Genomic DNA, 12,194 nt, shown 5'->3' on the forward strand with positions numbered 1-12,194 from the left:
GCAAGACCCCTTCAGAATGAAGGTCTGCCCTCCCCAATTATTGGGGTGGGGGGACATCTTCGCTGGTTTACGGCCTCATAGACCTCCTTCATGAGTGTCAAGGGGATCCACAAAATTATTATTTTGGGGGTACCCAGAAAGGGGGACAAAGATTGTCCTTTTCATGTTTTTTAGGTCCTGAGTCCCCTTGTGTGAATTTAATTCCTGCAAAGGTTCAGGTGAAGTCCGAACTACTTAAGGTTCCCCCTATCCCTGTCCAGGGAATTGATTTACCTAGGTCTGATTCGAATTCTGACCAGGGTGGTCCTTCCTCTTGACAAACTTCAGGAACCACGGGCTGTGATTCACCGGCTGCTGTCACACAGATAGTTCTCTCTCCCATTTTGCATACAAGTTCTGAGTCTGGTGGTATCCACTTTCATGACAGTTCTGTTTGCACAGTCCTACATGCAGCTCCTTTAGCAGGTTTGGCTACCGAGGTTCGTGGCAAGATCACGAGTTCTTCTGGCAGACGCTACAGGCATCCAAGGGCCACGGTAAGGCCAGTATCATTCTTGGCTCAGGCTTCTTCCGCAATTCCAGCGAGGAATCAAGGTCTATGATCTTCCAATCAGTCTGGTGCCCATAAACATCCCTTGGGGGCTTGCTCTCAGACAAGACCAGTTTTCCCAAGGGCTGATCTACCATCCTAATTTACAGACACTGGTCTTAATGGCTTAGCTATTGAAAGCCAGGTACTGAGGGATAGAGGTCTGTCTGGATCAGTGATCACTACTATGGTGAAGGCGAGGAAGTCGTCTTCCAGCAAGATATACCGTACGTGGAAAGCGTACATTTCTTGGTGTGAGTTGATTAGCGCTCATCTTTGATCTTTTTCTGTGGCTCGGATATAAACCTTTCTTCAACAGGGCATTGATCAGAAGTTGGCCTTGAGTACCATCAAGGGCCAGGTGTCTGCCCTGGCAATCTTCTTTCAGCGACCCCTAGCCATGCACTCTTTAGTTTGTACCTTCATTCAGGGGGTTCGACATGTGGTTCCACCTGTACGGTCTACTTTGCCACCATGGGATATAACTTTAGTAATTTTGGTTCTCCAGAAACCTCCATTTAAGAATATTTGGAAGATTCCCTTGCCTACGTTATCCCAGAAGGTGACATCCTTGGTGGCTATTACCTCAGCCCGCACGGTATCGGAATTGGTGGCATTATCCCGTCACAGTCCCTATTTAGTGGTCCATAGGGATAAAGTGTTTCTTCGTCCCTGTTCATCATTCCTGCCCAAAGTTGTCTCTGATTTCCATTTGAATGAGAACATTGTGTTGCCTTCCTTGTGTCCCAAGCTGGCTCATCCGAAAGAATTTGCTCTGCATACCTTTGATATGTTTCATACTATTCGGGTGTATCTGGCAGCTACTGAGTCCTTTCAGAGGTCAGACTCGCTTTTTGTGGTTACGAACAGACCAAGAAAAGGGCTGGCTGCTTATGGATCAGACAGACGGTGACTCAGGCCTATTTCATTAAACATCAGGTTCCACCTTTCCCTGTCACAAAGCATTCTACTCGGGTGCTGAGTGCTTCTTAGGCCTTCCATCATCAGGCATCAATATCGCAAGTTTGCAAGGGGGCTACTTGGTGGTCGGTGCATAACTTCACAAAATTCTATACTTTGTCATCTGTGGAGGCTTCTTTAGGCAGCAGAGTTTTGCAGGCTTCTGTTTAGGAGGGGCTGTTCCCTATTGAGGGGTGTTTTCTTTTTTTAAACTTACATTTTTCCTGTGACCCAGTTAAGGCTCCTGTGTCCTGGTTAAGGGTTCTTATATTCAGCATTGGGTTTTTTTCCCCACCCCTCATTTTCCTTTTGGCACTGCACTGCCTCCCACTAGTTATGATTCATGGAGCGCTGTGTCCGTCGATCAACAAAAGAGAAAATGGGATTTTTGTACTTACTGTAAAATCCATGTCTCTGAGTTCATCGACGGACTAAACTGATTATCTAGAGCAGAGAGGGGGGGTTATATACCAAGCTGGGGTGGCCCATGGGAGTAGCCAGGTGTTTTTTGTTCTGCTGTTCTGCCTAGTTCTACTCCTGGAGGAGGCAATATAACCCAGTAGATCTAATGTATGGAGGGCTGTGTCCGTCGATTAACTCCAGAGAAATGGATTTTACCATAAGTACAAAAATCACATTATTTCATATAAATTGACAGGTTTATATTCTAATAATGTGATCTGTTTAAATGTAAAATTTTATCACACATTCATAGCAGCTATTAAGTTGCTAAGAATAGAACTTAATGAATCACTTTAGCATAAAAACTGCAAATTTGGCATTAAAACAGTTGCTGCATAAGAGCAAATGAATTAGTGTCTAGGTGTTCATGATTAAAATCACCAGATCCACTGTCTGCAGCATAAATAATGAATAACTCTTATAAACATGTTTATCTACGCCACAGCGCAATGGAAGCATTTTTCCATTTTTTTTATTTGTAGTAAGCTTTTCTTTCAGGAACTGCAAATTGCTATTTATATATTACTTTTATTAGTTACCAATTACAGATTCTGTGTTTGAATTATAGCAATTTTCATTTTAAAGAGTTGACAAGTGACCTTGACAAAACAAAGCTCTGCAAAATTAAAGCTGCTCCATGTTTTATTTATTTCATTTCATGATACAAAATTACAATATGAATCAAATTTACAATAATGTTTTGTTTAGAAAAGTTATTTGTATCTTATTAGATAACAGATATAGTTACATTATATATTACAGGTTGCAAGCATGCACAGTATTTCAAACTTTTTTCTTTATTTAGTTGAGCAGACTATTTGTTAGTGTTTCCTGTTAAGCCTGCCATAGATGGAGCGATTTTCTTTCCTGCAACCACGGGTTGCAGGAAGGAAAATTGCTTGATTCATCCATTAACACAGTCAGTGTTGATGGGGGAATTCCTCCCATGGAGCCATCGTGTTCTCCCGGCGGGGATGCCCCCCCCCCCTCACTTTCCACTGAGAAAACACAGTGATTACTGCTAGAGGCTATAATTGCCACTAGCAATAATCGAATATAACATTTGACAAACTGGTTGTATCCAAGTTGAACAATTTATCAACTTGGGTATATTCAGTCTGACCGTACATGCTCTGAATCTTGGCCGATCCCTGCTGAACTGGCTATAGATTCGAACTGTCTATGGCTGGCTTTAGTATATTGGCACATATCATCAATAAAATAGATAAATAATTGAGCCACTTAAGCAAAGTTGATTACTTGGGTGGATAATAATAAAGATTTTCACTGCTGAACATTACTTCTGGTGATTGGCTGCATTTGTAAAATGCATTTTCAGTCCGAACCTAACAAATTCGATAGTGCTCTTCCAACATTGGGAATTCCAGATGTCAAGTCAGGTGTCAGTAGCTTTGACCATGCTTCTAATATAATAATTTTCCAATGATTTCCTTTGGAAATCTGCTTTGCTTGATCCCTTTACTTAATCATCACATTAAACTTTTTATATATACTGGCATCTGCTTCCTGTAAGACGTTGTCAATTGCATGAAAAGTTGTGTAAGGAATGTAGCTGTAGTCTAGATCACTAGCCAAGATCAATGCATGTGGCAGAGAATCAGCATCAATGTCACAAGCCAGGTTTAAACAGCCCATAGATGTGTCTTTTCTTTTTTTTTTCTGCAACCAGCAGATTAAAGAAAAAAATTACTTGATTCCCCCATCCAATGTGGATGGGGAAATCTTCCCCACTGAGCTATTTTATTGTGACAGGCGGGAGATTTCCCCGCCATAGGAATACACTGATCAGTGTTACCTGCTATAGGCTGCAGCACTGATTGAGCAGGGGAAAATATGACAGGATGGTTGTGCAAAAGTCAATTAGTTGAACCAATTAGTTGAACCAATTCTGTTCACACAGCCTGCCCATTCATGGATTGAAACTTGGATGGTTCCTGTTGATTCATTTATGGCCAGCTTCAATGTATACATCAGAGAATTACTGTAGGGGGAAACAAGCCAAGGTTACAAGTAGCAGTAACAAAAGGCAGCAGGCATGATTATGTATGGAGCACAATAATCCGGCAAGGTAACAGGGTGGACTGAAATACCCAACACTTCATCTTCAGTAACTGTGTGCCTTTAAAAACAGGCTCAGTTTAATGCTGGGCCACTGTTGTGCTGTCCCACCAACTGTCCTGTCCTGTCCCACCAACTGTCCTGTGCTGTCCAAGAAGTTTTGTTCTGGGTTGGGCAAAGCCTAATGGGGACTCTAAAACTTGTCTCCCATCAGGTTGGCCTCCCTTGTGATTTACAGCAGGAGGTGGATTCCATAGCTGTTACAGGACTAAATAGCAGCTATGAAAACCAACCACTGCTGTCCTCTGTCAATTGCAAGGGAGGAATTATTGATGGTAAACTCTGAGAGACTATTTCCTTCTTTGGCCCACTTACCTTCTGATCGACAGTGCATGGTCAGTGGGCACATTTCACAGTCTCTAGGTGGCTGTGCTGTGGCTATGGAATTCATCCACTGTTGTCCACTGTCAGTCACAAGTCAGGGGAATTTGATGGTGAACTCAATATCCCCGTCAGGTCTGCCCCTTGTTAAAGGTCAGCCAACATCATTGTTTGCTAGGATGCTGGAAGCCAGTTTTCTAGAAACCAATGAGACAAATACACAAAACAATAATATAGTTAAAACACATACAAGACAATACCTCTGGCCTGTCTGTACTCCAATTTTGAGTTTAAGTTGGCTTTAACTACCTCCAGTTCTGTTAGCTTCAAACTGGAAGTACTGTAATTCTTTTTGAAATTGTCGCAGCTAAAGTGACATATTATAAAAGTCCTACATAACTGTTGAATTTGAATTTGACGCAGGACATTTTAAATGTCTAGATCACCAGAAAAGAGTTGTAAATGCTTTATTGAGTTCCCTCAAAATACATAACAAAACCATGTTGTACCCATGGTTATCAGAAGATCTAGCTGTTGGAGAATATGTTTGGTAATTCAAGTTGCATGCACTTTATTTGTGAAGTCTACTTCAAATCTGCTCTATATTTTAAAAAATATTGACTTGGGCTTTTCAAGAAGAGGAGACCTAGTATGGGAAAACCTCTTAATATATTTAGTGGGAATTAAATGCGCCCTTCTCACGGGGGGGGGGGGGGGCAGGTAATTGTATATGCATTCTTCTAAATTCAATCCTGCTAAAGTCCAGTACCAATATTTACAGCTTTACAGCAAAATTCTCTGGAAAAACTGGATATATTTATGGGCGTATGCCATGGGCGTATGCCATTAGGGTTTCCACCTTTGTTCAGGCAAAATGGTGGACTAGGGGATGGGGGCAATAGCATTATATGTTGTGCACTGTGCCAAAGCATATTTAGGGATTTGGCAACTGTTTGTTGTACCAATCCTTCTCTTCTTTGTTCATATTTAGGGATCATTTATACCGGCCACACAGTAAAACAATCCATTTTAGTGTTCAGGCTGATGCCCATTATGTATTAGAACTAAGGGGCAGTGCCTGGTGTTGTTACAAGGCACTGTTTACCTTTTTTATTGAATGAAATGCCACAAATGACATTTTTTTCATTCCTATGCACTACCACATAATGTCACTAAGTGAGTCCTGATGAGGTCATAATGAATATCTATTTAAACTGCCCACAGAACAGCTCCTGGACCCATGAAGCTTTCTGTTGTAGAACCTGAATTGCCAAAATGTGAGGAACAGTGCATCTGTATGAAATTCAAACATCCAATCATGCAAAGAAAATTAAAAAAAAAATCTGTGGAGTGTCCAGGTTCACTTCACTTCATATAATATTTTAGTAAATTATGCCTAGTGATTGAAATAAAAGGTCCCAAATCACTGGCTTTCACTACTGATTATTTGGCAACAGCAACATGGATTAAAAAAAATAAAAGATTTTTCATTGTTTCAGTTTTTTACTCGTTATTTCTTTGGTCCTTCATGAAATTGTATTCAGCACAGTGCTGTTTTAAAGACACATTCACTAAACACAGGAGGATCTGTGTGGCTATTCATGCATAACACTATGCATGAAATCGCTACACATGTTAATTTTTATGATGTGCTTCCTAATTGCACATTTACTTATAATGGGGTTAATTTAATGCACAATTATAGTAGAAGAAACAGAAGAGTTGCATGGCCATAAAAAATCACAATACCAGGCAATATAGATGAGTGAATCAATCCTCAAAATTGAAGTTCAATTCAAATCGGGCTAATTCACAGCCAGTAAAGTTTTACAAATTTCACTAACTATGATTTATTTCCATTTTCCCTATATTACCTTAGGTAAAAGAGGAACTTTGGTAGTTTCTGAAAGTTAGCAGCTACAAGCACTGGCTTTTTATTAAACAGACACCTACAAGCCCAGGCATACAGTGCTGCCAGCAGGCCTGTTCTTTGTCGGTCTTTGGGTCCCCAGCACCACAATCTTTAATGCGGGAAGCTGACTGTGTCAGGTGTTTCACAGCCGCCTCCCCTCTGCACATGTGCAAGATGTTCTGTTTTTAAGAATGGTCCTGCGGTTTCTTGGGATGTGTCCTGAGAGGTTGCAATTGGGGGCTGGGGTGCGGTTTGGGGACTTGGGAGTGGGTACCTGTAAGAAATAGATACTCACTATAATTTAAATCAGATTCTTTTTTATTGATATGATCCAGTGCATACAATACACAAATATCCATTTTTAAATCTCACAGTATATGGAAAATCTCAGAAATGGGTTGTATGACACCTACTACAATAAGGTCAAGATATTTTCCATTTCAACTTTAAACTAAGCAGTTCAGTAGATTTCAATCACATCCTTTCAACATTGTAACAATCGCCTAGTACAGTAGTGCCCTAAAACAGACTCATGGTGCGAGAACCCTTGTTACCAATTAGGGACTCTAAACAACACTACACCTAAGCTTGTCATTTCTAGAAAGGCTGTGAATTACACCTGGAGTAGTCTATATAGAACTCATTGTGGAGAAGCAACCCTGGTGTGTCTAGCCAATTCTGCCGTATGTTCAAAAATGTCTTTGATGCCTTACAGCATTGAGTCATATTTTCACAAATTAGTATTGAGTTAACCTGATCAATCCAAAGTTGCCTTGTAGGAGGATAGGGCACAAACCACAGGAGCACTATCAATTATCAAAAATGTATAAGTCTCAACACAGCTATAAGTATGGATGGTTGGTACATTTCTGCATCTATAGCAGTCAGCAGACATATTAACCACTTGCCTTCTGTGCACTTAAACACCCTTCCCATCCAGACCCATTTTTAGCTTTCAGCGCTCTCACACTTTGACTGACAATTGCGCGGTCATGCTACACTGTACCCATATGAAATTTTTATCATTTTTTTCACACAAATAGAGCTTTCTTTTGGTGGTATTTAATCATCTCTGGGTTTTTTATTTTTTACAAAAAAAAAGAAAAAAGACAGAAAATTTTGAAAAAAAAAAAGTTTTTCTTATTTTCTGCGAGTAAATTTTGAAAATAAATACATTTTTCTCCTTCACTGATGTGCGCTGATGAGGCGGCACTGATGCGCACTGATAGGCTGCACCGATAGGCACTGATGAGGTGGCACTTATGGGCACTGATGAGGTGGCACTTATGGGCACTGATGAGGAGGTACTAATATGCCGCACTGATGAGCACTGATAGGTGGCACTGATAGGAGGCACTGATAGGCGGCACTGATGAGCACTGATAGGCGGCACTGATGAGCACTGATAGGCGGCACTGCTGGGCACTGAGAGTTGGCACGGCTGGGCACTGAGAGGTGGCACTGCTGGGCACTGAGAGGCGGCACTGACGGGCGGCACTGATGGGCACTGATAGGCAGCACTGATGGGCACTGGCTGATGGCACTGATGGACACTGACGGGTGGCACTGATGAGCACTGATGGGCAGCACCATCAGTGCCCACACTCAGTGCCCATAGTGCTGCCAGTCAGTGCTCATCAGTGCCTAGATGAGCAGGCACTGATGGGCACTGACTGGCAGCACTATGGGCACTGATTGTGGGCACTGATGGGGGGGCACTGTAGGCGGGCACTGTGGGCAATTTGTGTATGTGTTTTACCTCTTGTAATCAGGGCACTAGTGATCGGTGCCCTGATTACATTTCTTCTGTGTCCCTGGCGCTGTGAGGCTCCCCCTCCTTCCTCACACTGCAGGCTCCGTGTGAGGAAGGAGCGCCGGCGATGAGAGATGATCTCATATGTTTACATATGAGATCATCTCTCATTGGACGGTCCGATCACATGGTGAATGGCTGCTGTGATTGGCCATTCACCACGATCTGTGATCGGCTGTGTCCAAGGGACACGGCCGACACAGAATTTCCCCGATGCGCGCTCTCGGGAGCGCGCGGGGAGACTGCTTCTGGGAGGCCGTTTAAAAACGGCCTCCCGAAAATTCGAGTCCGCGCTGCAGCCGTATATAGGCTATAGCGTGGACCGGAAGCAGTTAAAGGATCTTGTGGTACAGTAAGAGTAAAGACCGAAGATATAGTACTAATAATATGGGTAACTTTGGGCACTTCCAAAGCATATGTACAGCAATAGAACAAAGTTGTTTGATCAAGCGCCTCAGCAGTCAATGGCTTATTTGTCAAACCAAAAGAGGGAGAATTACCAAAAACTGCTGCTGATTTACTGCAGGTGTACTACATCAAGATAAAACATAAAATTAATCAGCGCATGTTTATATCCCTCTACTGTTAACCAAACCTTTATAATCACCACATGTCAATTTCAAAAAATTATTAAATATTATTATATCATAAACTAAAGGACTGCTCCGTGAGGACGTCGAGTGACGAAACTAGTAGGGCGGGGCCAGAACACTGACCAACACTGCAGCTTAGTATCGTCTGACACTCAGGGCTCACAGCTGGAGCCGGAGAGAGATTGTAACAAGCGATACATCCTAGTGATGGGTAGACACATGGAAATGTGAGTTCCTTTTTAACATATTTTAATAAATGATTGATCATACGGAGTTACACTGAGGAATCTTTCCTTCTCGCTTTTTTATAACCCTACCTCTGAGTTTTTTTTATATCCATGGATAAAGTGGGGAGAACATATCTTTGAATTTTAGACCATCCTGCTGAAGAATTTTTACATTATTGGAAGTGTGTTTGCTGGTTTATAATTTCACCAGCTCTATTTCTGGTGAGTCAGTTTGGGGGATACAAAGGATACAAAGGAAGACTTGGTATTTGTTCATGAGCGGACACAAAAGAGAAAGCACTGAATGAATTAGACACTTTGGCACTGATTGCACTTTGGTACTCTTTCACATCGATTGTTTTTTGGCACTAGAATTTTTTTACATGAACTTAAAAGTTTTTTATTGATATTTTGCAGTTTTATATTAATTTATGAAATATTCACATAGTTGTTTTGTCACATTTAAGAATTTTTGCTTATTTATTTTTGCACTTGCACTTTTTTGATACAGCGGATATTGCACATTTTTAAAAAAACAAAAAAGAATTACACTAATTCAAACGAATTTGTGATATAATAATATTTAATAATTTTTTATATTTACATGTGGTGATTATAAAGGTTTGGTCAACAGGAGAGGGATATAAATGTGCGCTGATTATTATTATTATTTTTTTTTTAATGTACAGCAATACCTTGGTTTGTGAGTAACCTGGTTTACGAGCGTTCTAAAAGACGAGCTACATTTTTTAAAAAATGTTGCCTTGATATGCGAGTGCTGTCTTGATATACGAGCAGTATTACACTCACAATGTTAAATAGGGATGATCGAACTTTTGAAAAGTTCGGTTCGGCCAGAACATCCGAACTTCCCAAAAGTTCGGCCCGGATTTCAAAACCCCATTGAAATCAATGGGACCCGAACTTCGGTAAAAAAACACAATTTTTAAGCCCTAAAACCCAAAAAATGCCCCTAAAAAGTCCCTAGGGTTCTGGGTCATGCCCCATTAACTATTAATCACACAAAAAAAGTTCTTAAAAATTGTCATTTTTGATAAAAAAGCCAATTATTGAAAAAAAAAAGAGAGATTTTTTGATTTTTACTTTGGATTTAGTATCTGGGGGGTCTAAAAAGTGTACATGTGAAGTTTCAGCTCTGTAGCATGTCCAGAACCATGAAAAAAAAAGATAATTTTTCAGTAGAACAGGGATGTGGGACCCTCCTTTTACACCTATATGATCTTTTTTTTCTGGTTCTGGACATGCTACAGAGCTGAAACTTCACAGGTACACCTTTTAGACCCCCTAGACACAAAATCACACAAAAAAAGTTCTTAAAAATTGTCATTTTTGATAAAAAAAAGCCAATTATTGAAAAATTAAAAAAAAAAAGAGATTTTTTTATTTTTACTTTGGATTTCGTATCTGGGGGGTCTAAAAAGTGAACATGTAAAGTTTCAGCTCTGTAGCATGTCCAGAACCATAAAATAAAAGATCGTTTGTATTAGAACACTTTCAGCACAGGAGTTTTCACACCTTGCCGGTTTAATAGCAGGCATTTTTTGGGGTTCTTTGCAGTCAGGAAAAATATCTGAACTTGTGTATAGTGGTACTGTGCACAAGTTCTGATGTTTTGCCTGCCTCCAAAAACCCCCAAAAAATGCCAGCAAAAACACACCTGGGCATTTTTTTTTTTGACGCTAGAATTTTTTTGGGCATTTTTTTGGGTTCTTTTGAGGCAGGCAAAACATCTGAACTTGTGTATAGTGGTGTATATACACACATACATATATTTATGTACACACCTAGACATATATAGGTGTGATAGTAGCAGAAATATATGCTTGCTCTAATGAAATCATTTACAGTAATATATTTCTGCTACTATCACACCTATATATGGCTAGGTGTCTACATACATATAATTATGTGTGTATATATACCACTATACACAAGTTCAGATGTTTTGCCTGCCTCAAAAGAACCCCAAAAAATGCCAAAAAAACGCTAGCGTCAAAAAAAAAAAAAAAAAAGCCCAGGTGTGTTTTGCTGGCATTTTTTGGGAGTTTTTGGAGGCAGGCAAAACATCAGAACTTGTGCACAGTACCACTATACACAAGTTCAGATGTTTTTCCTGACTGCAAAGAACCCAAAAAAATGCCTGCTATTAAACCGGCAAGGTGTGAAAACCGAGAAGCCAACCCCCTGTGCTGAAAGTGTTCTAATACAAACAATCTTTTTATTTATGGTTCTGGACATGCTACAGAGCTGAAACTTCACATGTACACTTTTTAGACCCCCCAGATCTGAAATCCAAAGTAAAAATCAAAAAATCTCTTTTTTTTCCAATAATTGGCTTTTTTATCAAAAATGACAATTTTTAAGAACTTTTTTTGTGTGATTTCGTATCTGGGGGGTCTAAAGGGTGTACCTGTGAAGTTTCAGCTCTGTAGCATGTCCAGAACCATAAAAAAAAGGATTGTTTGTATTAGAACACTTTCAGCACAGGGGGTTGGCTTCTCTTCTCGGTTTTCACACCTTGCCGGTTTAATAGCAGGCATTTTTTTGGGTTCTTTGCAGTCAGGAAAAACATCTGAACTTGTGTATAGTGGTACTGTGCACAAGTCCAGGTGTGTATATAAATATATGTATGTGTGTATATACACCACTATACACAAGTTCAGATGTTTTGCCTGCCTCCAAAACCCCCCAAAAAATGCCAGCAAAAACACACCTGGGCATTTTTTTTTTTACGCTAGCGTTTTTTTGGCATTTTTTTTGGTTCTTTTGAGGCAGGCAAAACATCTGAACTTGTGTATAGTGGTATATATACACACATAATTATATGTATATAGACACCTAGCCATATATAGGTGTGATAGTAGCAGAAATATATTACTGTAAATGATTTCATTAGCGCAAGCATATATTTCTGCTACTATCACACCTATATATGTCTAGGGGTATATATACAGACATATATGTGTATATATACCCCCTATACACATGTTCAGATGTCATGTCTGACATCAAACATGTCCTCAAAAAGCACTGGCAGTGGCAACCCCTGCAGCATGAAAAATGCTTGCTGGTGAGAAGCCATATTCCTGTCCCGAAGCAACTCAGAGAAATGATCATTTCTCTAAAGCGGTCACCCTGCTATGGAAGGGTTTTGTCA

The sequence above is a fragment of the Pelophylax lessonae genome (assembly GCF_965119305.1).
Source record: "Pelophylax lessonae genome assembly, chromosome: 5".
NCBI lineage: Eukaryota > Metazoa > Chordata > Amphibia > Anura > Ranidae > Pelophylax > Pelophylax lessonae.